Source organism: Taudactylus pleione, unplaced genomic scaffold, assembly GCF_031769625.1.
Source record: "Taudactylus pleione unplaced genomic scaffold, aTauple2 ptg000145l, whole genome shotgun sequence".
Classification (NCBI taxonomy): Eukaryota; Metazoa; Chordata; class Amphibia; order Anura; family Myobatrachidae; genus Taudactylus; species Taudactylus pleione.
In genome coordinates this window covers 4,264,682-4,277,314 of record NW_028284547.1, presented here as the reverse complement: position 1 = coordinate 4,277,314, position 12,633 = coordinate 4,264,682, and the positions used below count along the sequence as shown (strand labels likewise).

The 12,633-nt window shown below is 44.3% G+C and overlaps 1 long non-coding RNA gene and 1 pseudogene across 2 annotated transcripts in view; both read right to left on the bottom strand.

The window, feature by feature from the left end:
* The window catches only part of LOC148522638 (uncharacterized), a 93,121-nt gene extending 88,695 nt beyond the window's left edge, over positions 1–4,426 (bottom strand). The window contains exon 1 of the long non-coding RNA XR_015878528.1: positions 2,032–4,426. This is a non-coding gene — a long non-coding RNA (uncharacterized LOC148522638). The remainder of the gene's footprint in view (positions 1–2,031) is intronic.
* The window catches only part of LOC148522636 (uncharacterized), a 764,886-nt pseudogene that overhangs the window by 399,262 nt on the left and 352,991 nt on the right, over positions 1–12,633 (bottom strand). The gene's annotated exons all lie outside the window — the stretch shown is intronic.

Sequence of the window (12,633 nt, the reverse complement as noted above, 5' to 3'; positions counted from 1 at the left end):
ATATATTTATTTCTATATTGTGAAGAAAACATTTTTCTTCCATGCAGTTAATATGTGGGGTGTCCCATCAGAAGCCGGGTAGCCGTCTATGTGATAACACATAGCCGGCTACAGTCTGCTGTGCTTGGGACTTACCAGGGATGCTACAGAGACCGGCGCCAGGATGGAGGTGAGTATGAGATCTTTTTTCCAGGTACTCCCAGTGGACGTGAACATCTGGAAGCAGGTAAGTATGTGTGAGTGAGGTAGGTAAAAGTAATAGAGTTGTACTTTAGATGTTGTGTGTACTGTGGTTTTTTTATCTATTTATTTTACAGTGGGGGTACGGGTGCCGGCTGCCTGCTGGCACTTGTAGTACCACAAGTGACAATGGGCAGGCATGCTGGCACCTGCAGTTCCACTGTAAAATACAATAGTTTTGAACTATTTCCAACATCATTACCCCCATACCCACAGCCCAGATGTGCGGGATAGAGCCCTGGGCTTCAGTCTAAGCCTGGGGTTTTGGGAGAGTGGGAACCCCTTCTTGGGGTGGGGGTCACCCATTCCCCTGAGATCCCTGATTTGGGCTGACCGGCTTGGGGTGTGAATGCTTTGGCCATGGAGACCCAGTGATAGGGTCTCCTGGCTGTGGCATTACACAGGAGGTTTGGGTCTGATGCTGGTTTTAAATACAGGGCGACCCCTACGCATTTTTTCACCTATATTTAAATCCAGGACAGGCCCTGCAGCCAAGTTCTGGTTCCTACATTATGGGGGAACCCTACACATTTTTATCCTCATAATTTTAGGAACAAGGACTAGCTGAGTAGCCCGGAGTTGGTTATGCTTTGGGGGGGACCCCACGTCATTTAAAAAAAAAAATAACCATTAAAACACTGTTTCCAATATAGAACATACACAATTCACACTGATCTGTGTATGTTTGATGGAAACTCACAGCTAAAGAGGTGGTGAATTTGCAATTTCTATGTAGTCCCCATTTTGGCTACAAAAACAACCGAATACAGCAAAATCAATAATGGTAAATTCCTGAATTATGCTGAAGTGAATGAAAAGTACTTCCGATTTGAGTCAATGGTGTATTAATTTCTGGTTAAAAAATGGCCGAATTTGCGGTATTAACATGCCCGATTTCACCCCAAAATATGAAAAAAAATCACTCAATTGTAATGATAGTAAATTCGCAATTCGCAAAAAAAATGATATTTTCTTCCGAGATTGCAATCTCGGAACAACACGAATCTTAGTAAATTTACCCCATAATCTTTAAAAATGGGGAGACTCTTACATTACACAGGTTCCAGGGCTGGCTTCAGTGGAAATTGGCAGTCTGCTAAAAACCCAAGAAATAGCTACAAATGTATCCTTTTAATCTCACAGGTTGAGCAAACGTTATGACTCATGCAAGTTCATATTAAATCCAGCCACTCCTGTCTGCCTGCCACAGTTTGCTTTGTAAGAATGTCAGTGTCAGCAAAGCTGTGAGAATCAGATTATAGAAAACTCTGATTCATATTTTAGTACAGAGAATGAGGGGCTGAGCTGTAGAGATTTCAGCGGATGAGAACAAGGGGGGGGGGGGATTTTAGCTGGGAGCTCCAGCATTTCTATGAGGGGTTCGTTGGTCCCATGAGGATTCAAATTATACCCAGCCAAAACAATGAGCTTGCTTAATGATGGGGAGAATCCTCCAGCCCACAGCGGCCTGTAAGTATGGAGAGCGGATAAACACTGTGGCTAAGCTAAATATGTAGACTGCCCACCAAAGGAAAGCAGGGGGCTGGTAGACCTAAGTAAGAGGAAGTGCTGTATAGGGATGAGGTCTGCTTGCTTTGGCATCTTCTGTTTGGCCCCAATATCTACCCCTTACCACTGAAACTGTACTCATGCATTTGTGCCTGTTCTGCACTCTGTGGAACACCAAGCACATGAGTTTTCCTAGGTAGTTGGTAGACCGAGTTGGGTTACCAGAGCTTATATACCCAAGCAATACGTAATAATCCAAGATTTGCACATGATCATACTCACAATCTAGAATGGGAAATATGCTGCCAGCATGTGCCCCCATGAGCAAGCCAGGATTGAGGACAGACTACTACCCCGATTCCAGGTCTCTGTTCTTGAGCCATCCGAGGCTAAGCCGCTCCTGTACATTGTCCTGCACCTCCCCTGAGGAGGCAGAAAGATTAGGGTTTATACTGCACCAGTCTTCGTGCATAAGCAGCCACATATTAAATTTATCTAGCCTCACTTTGCTGTGCCCAGGCATGGTCAACTGCATATACCCACACCTATCTATATATGTATACCCATGTATAGACATACCTAAATGCCTAACTTCTATCTACGGTATATGTGTACATTTCTATATTTATGTACATACAGCTTCCTACATGCACATACATATATATATATACCCACAAGCATACCCTTACATACCACTAGATTTGTACATATGTGCCCGTGCACACACATGTACATCCCCATCTACCTAATATAAAATTGTATACATACCCACTCATGTATATGCAATTACAATGTACCTACCTACATATACATGTCCTTCCACCTGTAAATGAATATCTATACACTATTATGCCCTACTCCAAAATAAATTGACCCATAACTCTATGTATCAATTAACATATCTAACATGTATATATACTTCATTATATATACTGTGACACAGTTAGGTTAGGGGGTCCCTCTCCTGGGTAGAGGACTCCTTCCTTACACACACACACACACACACACAGCAGCAGGGAAGCAGCACACCAGTCTGGATGCAAGTACAAGCTGGTCGGCGCCAGTCTTTATTGTACAATGTCAGAAATAACATAAAGAAAACAAACAAAAATACTAGCCCTGTCGGGGCACTAACTTCACAGGTAGTTCCCTCACTACCAGAACCTGGCAGGGCCTAGTGCCCTCACCAGCAACAAAAGCACAGCACAACACTTACAGTTTAGGTTTTCAAGTGTCTCTGAGCAAACTCCCTGTCATGTCTCCCAGGTGAGACCATCAGCACTCAACACACTAGGCTTATATTGGCCACTCTCAGGTGGAAACCCTAACAACCTGTTACCAGGCTGCGAAAACCAAAACCTGGAGTGGCCGTGGGTGGAGCCCTCCCTCTCCTCTCACCCACAACCCCCAGGTCCCAAACCGGCTTTTCAAAAAGCCGAAACTCAAGCCTGCTACACTGCAGACTTTCTCCTGGGGATTTTAAACACATAGGACAGGAATCTGGGATAAATGTCCCTGCCACAGACCACTTTACCAGTGATCCTATCACATATCCCCAGCCTTTGTTTCGAACTATGGGGCGGAACAACTGAAGCCCCCAAACAATGAACGCGTGACAACGCGTCTGCTTTAAACAACAGGCCCCCTGGCCTGTGTTCCACTGAAAATTTAAAAGTTTGTAACGCCAAGAACCATCTCGTAATTCTCGCATTACTGTCGTTATTTTCGGACATCCACTTCAAAGGGCATGGTCAGTGATCAATTTGAACTTTCTACCAACCAAGTAGTACCCGAGAGCCTCTAATGCCCACTTTATGGCCAACGCCTCCTTCTCCACTCTGGCACTGGGTAGGCATCAAATTTTGAAACACTGTTCAACTTTCGGAAGTCATTGCAGAAACGCACACTCCCGTCGGGCTTTGGAATCAACACAATGGGACTTGACCATTCACTATGTGATACTTCAATAACCCCTAACTCTAGCATATTTTTAATTTCTTTCGACACCGATGCTTCTGGTAACCTATAGGGCTTTAGATTAACTTTAACCCCTGGGTCAGTGATGATGTCATGTTTAACGACCGAGGTTTTCCCAGGTACGTCAGAGAACAGCACCCTATTTCTAACCAGAAACTCCTTGACCTCTCGTTGTTGAATTGCCGACAGGGTTTTTGCCACTGTCACTTTGGGAAGTAAGGGCCCTGGGACTTACTGGAGGGGCTTGGACGGCCGACAGTACCGTTCTATCTTTCCAGGGCTTTAACAGATTTATATGGTATATCTGTTCCGGCTTTCTTTTTCCCGGCTGGTAAACTTTGTAATTGACCTGTCCCACTCTTTCTAAGATTTCAAAGGGCCCTTGCCAGTTAGCCAAAAGTTTATTTTCCACAGTGGGAACCAACACTAACACTCTGTCCCCAGGAGCAAAGCTGCGTAACCAAGCATTGCGGTTGTATACCCTCTGCTGTGCCTGTTGAGCCTGTTTCAGGTGCTCTCTCACTATCGGCACCTCTATAATCGGCAATGGAACTAGTGGTCCCTTAAAACGTGGTCTGGGAGCATGATACTGACACTCAGGGCAGGATGCGCAAAAGTCAAATACCTCTTTATGAAGCCCGGGCCAGAAAAACCTCTGCATTATTCGCTCAGTGGCTTTCTCTACCCCTAGATGACCTGCCGTTATACGACCATGGGCCAGATCCAACACTGTTCTTCTGTAGGCTTTGGGAACTATTAGTTGTTCCACAACATCTTCCCCCTTCTTAGTCACCTGATATAACCAATCCTGACACATTGCCATGTGGGGATAGGACAAAGGACTATCAGGGTCTATGGGTTTACCATCAACTACTTTTACATTCTCCCTGGCTTTTACCAAAGTAGGGTCATTCAACTGCTCCACGGCAAAGACCTCTCTTCTGACCTCTAAATCAGGCAGATGATCCACTGGCCCAACAACACTTCCCACCTCAATGGGAGGCACATCAGTTGGCGGGGCACCATCACGCTCCGCATTCTCTAGTTAGCCAACCATAGTAGTAAAAGGGAATAACTCTGACTCAGAAGAAAGTCCCTCCTCCACTATATCGACAACCTTCTCAAGTGGACCGGGGTTGTTCACTTCTGGAACAAAACGGCTTTCCCACAATTTCCAGAAGTGAACAAAGTCTCTCCCCAATATTGCATCGTACACCAGACCAGGCACCAAACCCACAGAAACTATAGCAGAGCCACATGGTGTCTCGATGTTCACCTCGGCAGTAACATAATATCGATTATCCCCATGTATGCAGGTCACATCAACAGTTTTCCCCTTATGCCTCAAGGGGTTCACCAGCTCAGTTTTATAAGTGTCACCAAGCTACCAGAGTCTAACAGTGCCTCTACTCGGTTGCCATCTACAGTGAGTACACACATGTGCTTATCAGTCTCAGCCTGCCGGTCAGCCGTACAGGCTGTCTGTGCAAAGAAAGACCCCCTGCGGTAGACATGAGCAGTATCACATTGCATAGGTTCAGTTGTAAGTGAACAATTAGCGGAAATATGGCCGAAGTCACCACTCCGGAAACACTGAATCATATTAATGTCTAGTCGTTTATGGGGCAAGAACCTTCCTGGCCTGGCAAGCCTGTCTCCAGGTTCTACACCCTCAGTCTTAGGTACATCCCACCGCCCAGCACCCTTCTCCCCTGGAACAGTCTTACCAGTGTCTGTGGGAGTTCGCCGGTGCGCCATCGGGGCTTGGTGGGACATACTCCTCAGCTCCTCAGCCGCCACGTACCTCTCCACTAGCTCGACCAACTGGTCCGCGGTCTTAGGGTCTGCATGGCTCACCCACTTGCGCAGAGTCGCGGGTAATGATCGCAGGTACCGGTCCATCACGACCCTTTCCACGATCTGTGGTCCCGTCAGCGTCTCGGGCTGTAGCCATTTTGAGGACAGATGGATGAGGTCATGCATCTGTGAACGTGGAGGCTTGTCCATATGGAACTCCCAGCGGTGGACCCGTTGGGCACGAACAAAGGTGGTGACTCCCAAGCGAGTTAGGATCTCCTGTTTTAGTTTTTTATAGTCCTTGGCATCAGCCAGGCATAAGTCGGAATATGCTTTTTGTGGCTCCCCAGACAAAAAAGGTGCCACCAGACTTGCCCACTGCTCCTGGGGCCAACTCTCCCTTTCGGCCATTCTTTCAAATGCGGCGAGATAGGCCTCCACATCATTGCCCGAAGTCATCTTTTGAAGGAAGTGACTGGCTCGTACAGAGTGAGTGGGGGTGGGAGGACCAGTAGCAACATCTCTGGGCCGGGCGACCAGGTGCTGTAGCACCTCTTTTAGGGCCTGGCAGGTTTCCTCAATGGCGACCTGTTGTTGCCTCTGGGCTGTCTCCAAGGCCAACAGTTGCACCCTGGTGGATTCCTGCTGTGCCCAGGTAGATTCCTGCTGAAGTTTGTTCGTCTCCTGCTGAGCTCTGGTAGATTCCTGCTGAGCTGCTGTAGCTTGGAGCAAGGCCTTAATCATGTCCTCCATTTTGTCCTGGGGTGTAGGTTGGAAGCTGAACCTTGCCTCTCTGAGCATTGGCTGACGCCTCCTCTATTGGACTCCAAGGACACAGTGTTATTTCCACACTCACAAACTGGGTGTCTGTCCCTTTCATTTTTAAACAGAAAGTTTTCCTCTTGCTGCAACTTCAGTGTGTGTGGTTGCCCACATTCTCCACCATATTGTGACACAGTTAGGTTAGGGGGTCCCTCTCCTGGGTAGAGGACTCCTTCCTTACACACACACACACACACAGCAGCAGGGAAGCAGCACACCAGTCTGGATGCAAGTACAAGCTGGTCGGCGCCAGTCTATATTGTACAATGTCAGAAATAACATAAAGAAAACATAAACATAAATCCTAGCCCTGTCGGGGCACTAACTTCACAGGTAGTTCCCTCACTACCAGAACCTGGCAGGGCCTAGTGCCCTCACCAGCAACAAAAGCACAGCACAACACTTACAGTTTAGGTTTTCAAGTGTCTCTGAGAAAACTCCCTGTCATGTCTCCCAGGTGAGACCATCAGCCCTCAACACACTAGGCTTATATTGGCCACTCTCAGGTGGAAACCCTAACAACCTGTTACCAGGCTGCGAGAACAAAAACCTGGAGTGGCCATGGGTGGAGCCCTCCCTCTCCTCTCACCCACAACCCCCAGGTCCCAAACCGGCTTTTCAAAAAGCCGAAACTCAAGCCTGCTACAATGCAGACTTTCTCCTGGGGATTTTAAACACATAGGACAGGAATCTGGGATAAATGTTCCTGCCACAGACCACTTTACCAGTGATCCTATCACAATACATATACCTACATATGCCATACCTACAATATACATATGCTATATATACATATATATATATACATATATATACATATGCATATACACACACATATATATACCTGCTCACAGCAATGCTTACATGTACCTTATCATGCCTGAAACATACCTAACCCTCCACATGCAGTATTTAATTATTCCTACATATATGCACTGACCCATGCGTGTCTCTCAGTGAGGGCTGTAGCTAGAGTAGTGCGGCCAGTGCCATGGCACAGGGCAACACAGGGGAGGGGGCGCTGTTTGGGCCTGTCATACTTCTGTTTATTATCATTCTTGCTTGTAGCTTCCTCTTATTTCATCCCCAGCATCTCCTGGCCTCTCCTATCTCATCCCTGGCCCTTCCCCATGAAGCCATGGCTCCATTTTGGTGCATTATGTCCCATTGAAAAATGAGGGGGCGCCAATGCTCTTTCTGGCAAAGGGCACCAAAAAGTCTAGTGACGGCTCTGCTCTCAGTGTGGGGTTTGATCACAGTTAGGTGAGGGCTGTTTAGGAAGGAGATATGCTGTCTTTTAGTTAAGACGTGAGAAGTTAAATGTAGTGGTGAATAGAAACTGTCTGGCATCGATGGCCACTGGTTTAAAACCATTAGTAAAAATAATCAATGGTGAGCATGGATGTTTTTCCATTATTAGTTTCTGCCTCCCAATATCCCGTTGCTGGTCAAACACATTCAACATCTGCCAATTGCTGTTTGTCAAACAATCGATGGCAGATTACTAAATCCTGGTTAACTATGCATACGAGACGAAGAAGGCACAATTTGAATTTTTAAGGAATTCAAAGTAAAATCCACATTGTTCACAAGAGAGCAGAAAATAGGGACCAAAGAAAGCATGCGCAGAATCATTAGGGTAGAAGACTGTCATGAATATGCCAGACTCAGGACTTTAAATTAGAGTGTGTGTTGTTATGAACAAAGGAAGGACACAGGGGGGCCTTTTAGCTTACAAGAAAACAGAAGAGAAGACCACATACTATAGATTGTTATCAGACATTTGAAAAACTAGTCACAGATAGGTGAGGACAGAGGGGGCGATAAGTCAAATAGATATACAGCAACATTAAATTACAATTTTTTTTAGAAAAGGGGGGGTGATGGGGACCAAAAGCTAAAGATATGTGGCACAAACTTGGTGAATGAACAAACTGAATGCTGGCCTGAAGCTCAGGAGAGCTCAGATTTTGTTACAAAGTGTATAATGGATGGGTCTCGCCGGGCCAATGTAATTAGACTGGCTATTTTTATGAAATAATTTAGCGAAACAGAATTGTGGGGAGTTGCACCTACTTCCTATTAAATGCAGCAGAGGGGGCTCACAGTTGCTTGGGGAAATGGCCTGACAAACTGGGACAGTGAAACAAGAGAGCACAAGGCAGTCGGGGGATGGGGCATTTATGGTAAGGGCTGTTAAAGGGAACTGAATCTGACCCATAGTTTTACTACATTTACTATGATATACAGCGATTCTCAATCATATGTGCACCGATTGTTGTTGCACAATGCAAACTGTAGTTTAACAATTCAAATTATAATGCACAGCATTTATAAAACAATACATGCAGCGATTTATGTACCAAATGCAAAACCTATCCTAACAACTTAAACTATAATACTCACCCATTATATAACAGCACTTGATGTTACAACATGCGAATGATTCTAATAAGGTAAGACTTAATGTAATAGCTATTAAGGAAGAGAGGGGCTAGGGGGGCATAAAGTTGCCTGAGCAAATGGCCTAACCAACTGGGACTGTGTAATTAGGGAGAATCTGACCCTTAGTTACAAATTTACTACAGTACACAGCTATTCTCAGACATACTTGCAGCCATTGCTGTTACACAATGCCAACCTCAGTTTAACAATTTAAATCACGATATACAGCGATTATATAACAAACACGCAGCAATTGATGTTACCAGATGCCAACTCTAACTTATAACAATTTAAAATACAATCCCCAGCAATTATGAAACAACAGCAATTGATGTTACAAGATGCAAATAACCCAGATAATGTAAGACAGTATGCAATAGGTATGAAGAAAGAGACTGGGGTTAAAGGATGAAAAGTAGTTTTTTTTTTTTTTTTTGGAAAGGGGTGAGAGCTGGTATGGAATGAAAGCTGAGAATTGTGATAGGGAAGCTTAGAATGCAGATGCGCAGAGGTAAGGATTAAACCCCTACAGAAAACAGTGTAAGCCCACAGGGTATATATAAACAATCAGCCCAAACTAGGCCCCAGCGATTTGTACTTATCCTGTCCCACGTGATCCTGTTTTCGGAAAGATTTCTTGTAAAAGAGGATGCTGGATCTGTGCATCAGCCTTTTGTCCTTCCAAGTCGCCTCCCCTTCCATGCCCCTTGGACCTCCCTTGTCTTGAAATTCCACCTTTAACCCTGCATTTTCCTGCAGTCACTGTCCCCTGACACACTAATCGTTACTTCCTTTCATGTGTACTACAGATAGCCGAACAACTCTTACACACTATCCCCACAATCCTACAGCGCTTATCTGCATCGGAATCATTTGCAGATCCCTGCTTACGTATTCTCTACCACAATGGCGATGGTCTCTTCGTACTTCCCTGGGCACATCGATGTTTATGCGATTTATCAATTGTGGCCAGATAACCAATCAAGTTAGAATTGTAAACAAGCTTGTAATGTGTTTGGGAAATCTCTTTTTTTTAGTAGCACAAAACCATACGCAGGTGAACGACTCAGCTGCTAATTTCTGGATTACACAATCAATTAGCTTAACAATATTTGTTGAATTTTCTTTGTTTTTGTATTTTTTTTTATTTTTTTTTAAAGTAAACAATATTGTCATCATGTTTGTGTATTGTCGTTATTTTTTAGGGGCCCTTAAAAAAAAAAATTTTTTTTTTTTTGCAAAGTGTTCATTAAAACTCCTAAATTGATTTTAACCCTTTGGTTTCGGAATCAAAAATCTTGTTTAGATTTCCGTCCTAATTTATTCATTTTTTTCTGGGGGATTACCTATTAGTCAGTTGTTGAATAATTTCACAATACAAATTATCTGATTTTTCTTTTTTTTTAATAAAAACACACATTTGTTGGGATATGTGTAATTTGCAAAAATTACATCTGGCTAACGTACAGAAAATCAAAGAATAATAACCAAACACAGAATCAAAAATATTGGCAGTTGGCCAACACAAAATAACACAATTTAAAAACAATTCACAAGAAAGGAGAGGGAAGTTCTGGCCCTTAAGGAATATGGGGCAAGCACAGAAGGATTGTGGGAAAATTAGCCAGTGCTGTCAGCACCTTTTGCCACGTTTGGCCGGGGTAGGGAGGGAGCCTGACCATGTCCGGGAGGTCCTTCGGCTGGCCTGTCCAGAGGCAGATGTTGTGGCCTCTGGACTAGGCATAGGGCTAGGCACATTTGGAGGGATGGCTGTTGTTGTGCCTGAGGGGGAGGGTCCTGATGTTCCGGCAGGAAGGGAGGCCGGCTCCAACATGTGCTGGCGAATGAGCTGCTCCAGGGCATTTGCAATCCTGATGTTAGCCCCAGCATTGTCGGCCAGGGCCTGAGCAATGGTCATGTTGGCCGCAGCATTTTGCTCCATGGCCTCCGCCACCCGTAGCAGACTGGCGTCCATCCTCTCCAGAATCTCTGTGTGGTGATCCGATTTAAAATTGAGATCCGTGAGGAGGGCCACTGCCTGCGAGGGGGATTGCCCTGGACTGGCTGCTGCAGGGTCCCCAGCCGGTTCTACTGCTTCCTCCCCTGCAGAGCCAGCAGAAATTCTGCGGCCAAAGCTCCCCTCTGGAGCAGACTCATCCGCCTGTGTCTCTGTTGGAAAAATGAGAAAAGAGTAACATTACAATCTACATAGTGTCACAAACATATTTCAGAGTTGATAATATTACAACCTTTACCTGGGACAACATGAGGAGCCGCAAAGTCTGGCATGTCCGTATCCATGTTGGACACGCCAAACACCTCCTCATCCTGCACACACCCCTGTACCAGCTCCTCCAAATCATTAAGCTCCAATGACACAGGGGTGGGACCCCCACCTGTCCCCCCTGCATGCCTAGCCCTATCAGACAGTTTTTGCTTCAGCCGATATTTGAAGTCGCTCCATCTGTGGGTGACAAAGTTGGCGTTATTCCTGCAGTATTTGGCCCTGTAACCACTTATTATTTGAATGTAGTTTTTACGTACCGGCGTTTGACCTCCTTGGTTGTACGGTCAAATTCACCCACCCTATTGACAGCACTGGCTATATCATCCCACATTTTCCACTTTTGGCTTGCACCCATATTCCTTTCTGCCTGTGGCAGGTTGTCAGTGCACATTTGGACTAAAACCTCCATCTCCTTTCTTGTGAATTGTGGCTGCCTTTTATTTTTGGAAGGTTTTGTTGGCCTACTAGGCCCAGCAGCCTCTGACATGGCATCCTCCACTCCTTGTGTAGAAAACATATTTTAATTTGTGATGTCAAATGTTCACAAAAGTAAGGTTTAAAATAATCCTTTTAACCCAAAAATACAAATACTTACCGTGCGCCTCTTGGCCCGTGCTTTGCTGCTCATTAGACATTTTTGTGTTTCATGAGCGGGAAAATAAACACTATTTATGGCTTTGGGCGACTCGAGTCATGGTGGCGGGTGGCGAATGGTGGATTGTGGTTTTGGAGTTTGTAGTTTTTGGCGTGATTTGGAGTTTTTTGGAGAATTTGAGGAATATTATTTGTGTATTTTTTTACTGATTTATTTACTTTCTGGACGCTTTTTGCTTTTTTGATTTTCATTTTTCTTTCTTATTTGAGTAAGTATTTTCAAAAACCTCCTTTAAAAATAATCGTAATTTTGTTTGAAATGTTAGGACTTATGTTTATTTTTTACTTTTTCCAGTTATTTTGGCATTGCCCCCGTGAAGTTTTTGGACTTTGGGTTATTTGTCAGTTTTTGGTAAGTCATTTTTAATGCCTGAAGTTACAGTTTCGATGTGTTGGTGTTCGCATATGTTTGCCTAAGTACTTTGTAATTTTTCCTTTAACCAATCTTGTCTTAACACGAAATATAGCGTACTCTTTTGCGTAATATTGTTTGAGTTGTATGAAATTTTTACCTATAAAAAAATTTAGCGCACTAATGTCTCCTTATTCCCCATGTAAAAATGCGAACTATTTAGCGCACTAATGTCTCCTTATTCCCCATGTAAAAATTAAAAATGCGAACTATTTAGCGCACTAATGTGTTTTTGGCTTCAAAATGGGACATTCTTGTTTGTCCACTAAATGTAGCGTGCATTTCCTAACTAATGTGTGCTCCCTTTTATCTTTTAACGAATTCAAAATAGTGTTTGGATTCAAATCTGACAAACAAAAATTCTAAATGGATTTTCTATTTTGGAAATGTAGGTTGTTGGACTCATGACAATACCCCGGCCTGTAAGCATCTTTGGATTTTTTGGAAAAGATAAGTAGATTTTTTGTTTCACATTTGACTCAAACATTAA